Source organism: Priapulus caudatus, unplaced genomic scaffold (assembly GCF_000485595.1).
Source record: "Priapulus caudatus unplaced genomic scaffold, Priapulus_caudatus-5.0.1 Scaffold989, whole genome shotgun sequence".
Lineage (NCBI taxonomy): Eukaryota > Metazoa > Priapulida > Priapulimorpha > Priapulimorphida > Priapulidae > Priapulus > Priapulus caudatus.
This window is the reverse complement of record NW_014578050.1, coordinates 36,293-38,974: the sequence shown is the minus strand read 5'-3', so window position 1 is coordinate 38,974 and position 2,682 is coordinate 36,293. Positions and strand designations below refer to the sequence as shown.

At 42.8% G+C, this 2,682-nt stretch overlaps 1 protein-coding gene across 1 annotated transcript in view; it reads right to left on the bottom strand.

The window, feature by feature from the left end:
* LOC106814840 (histone-lysine N-methyltransferase 2D-like) overlaps positions 1–2,682 on the bottom strand; it is a 24,758-nt gene that overhangs the window by 19,046 nt on the left and 3,030 nt on the right. The window lies entirely within an intron of this gene.

Here is a 2,682-nt window from a genome sequence, read left to right as displayed (position 1 = left end):
ACGTCCCGAATATCGTGACCGTACGTCGAGCGGTTAAGATTTGTGCCCAACTGTTGACGGACGGACGGACGGACGGACGCTCGGACGGGACGGACGGACGATCATGCGATTCTACAAGCTGCATCTGACTATGTCAGATGAGCTAAAAATCCAACTATCTATCTATCCATGCATCCATCCCATTCCATGACATCCCATCGCACCGTATCCCATCCCATATCCCATCCCATCCCATCTCATACCATCCCATCCCATCGCATGCCATGCCATGCCATCGCATGCCATGCCATCCCATCCCATGCTATCGCACGTCATCCCATCCCATCCCAAACAATAAAAAATAAGAAAGAAATCAAAAGATAAAAGACATTGATTAAATATAAAAAATAAAAAGTAAAAAGTAAAAAAGTAAAAATAATACATACTAACTTCAAGTTAAGAGAGAACCCCTAGAAGGCAGGGGGTGGGGGGTGGTTCATCTCAAGAACATCCACTGTGGCCGTTAGGGGTAGGGAGAACCAATCAGAAAAAAAGGAGAGGGTCTATGCAATCAGACCACATGTAGTGATAGGTGAGAAAGAGGAAAACAACAAGATGGGGGAGGAGGCTGTTCACGCTGAGGCTGTATTATGCAACGGTTACAGGTAAATCAAAAGGGGCTAGGATATTTCTATAGACACGCGTGCACACACGCATTTTTTACGACATGCCACGCCACTCAAAACACGAACTGATAGTGCTCAACAACAGTCAATAATCGTACGTGCGTTCCTATTTCTACGTTTGCACGCTCTGAAAACTCTCAATAGCTGCATTTCACCCCCGAGCTAGCTACCTAAACAGAGCAAGGTTACACGCGTACTCGGTGTGAGTACATGTGCTAGACTTGTGTGTTCCTACACCGTACACACGTGTAATCACACGCGATTGTTGCACCGTAACTTCGCAGCGAGTTATAATTTCAAATTCAAATATTTAAACGTTTACAGGCAAGTAAAGCGCACATTTCGCTTCACAAATTGCACGAAAGTGGAATTTTTTAAAACAGGTTTTAAAATGTATACATGTGTGAAGATAAATGAGTGTCGCATACAAGCATTTTACTCTTTGCACCTTTGTATCATGTATTCGTACTGTACCAAGCTTCAAATGAATCCATGTATGGCTTCGCATTGGTAACCTTGGCTGTAAAATCTTCATTCAGCCCCATGTTTTAAAAGCACATGAGACCGAGTTGAGGCAGCAGCAAGTCTCGCTCTTACTAGCTCTAGTACTATAGCCCGCGTACAGTTGCCGCAGAACTGTACGCGGGCTATAGTACTAGACTAGAGCTACGCTCTTACTGACTGTCAGCACATACAAACGTATCACTTGGTGAATTCAATTAAGCAAACCAGTCGTTTGTCACACAATCCTATAAGATATTTTTTTCAGGCCAGCCCACGACATGCACGCACCCACGCACACGTCAACAACAGTCACACGATCAATGGCAATACCTTTTTTTGGCACACAATCACACATAACAAGCACATACCCGTCACTGCTTGCTTTAACAGCCAATCTACGTCTGGAAAGAGATAATTCCTTTTCTCTTTTCTCATTCTCGCTTTCTCCTTGTCCTAATTCCTCCCCTTTCTCTCTTTCACTGGCTCTCACTTTTGCTATTGTGTCTTGCTCTCTCTCTCTCTCTCCCCCCTCTCTGTATCTCTCTGTATCTCTCGCTCTCTCTCACTCGTACTCCTCACACTCCCTCTCTCTATCTCTCTTCCTTCCTCCTTCCCCACACACACACACATCTCTAAATCAATGACGATATCATAATTGCAATTGCAAGAACGTATCACGATTCTACTCAGCAGAGCTCTAGCGCACTAACCGCAGCCGCCTCGCCCACATGCTTAATTCCAGCGAGACAACAATCGCCTCGGCACAAGTCAATTGTTGGAAAACCATGGCCGTCTTCTGTATATGGCACAATACCGACATCACCAGCCACCACACAGACCAACGAATATATGTATAAGGCCAAAACAAAATATATGTGTGGTTACCGTTACATGCAGAAAAAAAATAGGGTAGGTAGGTAGGGAAAACATTTTATTTTCTTGAAATATTTTATTTACGAACCATGTCTGAAGGATGTGCGTTGTGCCTTTTGAAGCAGGAACTATCCAATTCATATATTTTTATTTTATTTTATTTTTAATTTTTTTGGTTGACTTTAAAGAAAATTGACAATAAAATGTTTATGGTCGCTGGGAATAAGTAGGGTCGGTCGGGAAACCGTAACCACACCTATATTTTGTTTTAGCCTTTAGTATAATTACGTAGGCCTATATATATATATAATATATATAAATTTACATTTGATATTATTCCATCATTTATATATATGGGATACTGCAGGCCAATCACAACAATGCAAAGCTCAGCGTTTTTGGCAAGCCATGTACTACTCACTACACACTTGTTGGTGGGATCTCACTGTCTGCGTCAGATTTTAAATTTAGGGGGTTAGGGCAAGTGTTGCTTTCGGTTCAATCCGAGAGAAAGCAAGTGAGCGCGAGAGAAAAAGAAAGAGAGATGAAGCAAGAGAGGGAGCGAGGGAGGAAGGGAAAGAGAGAGGGAGAGAGAGAGAGAGAGAGAGAAAGAGAAAGAGAAAGAGAAAGAGAAAGAGAA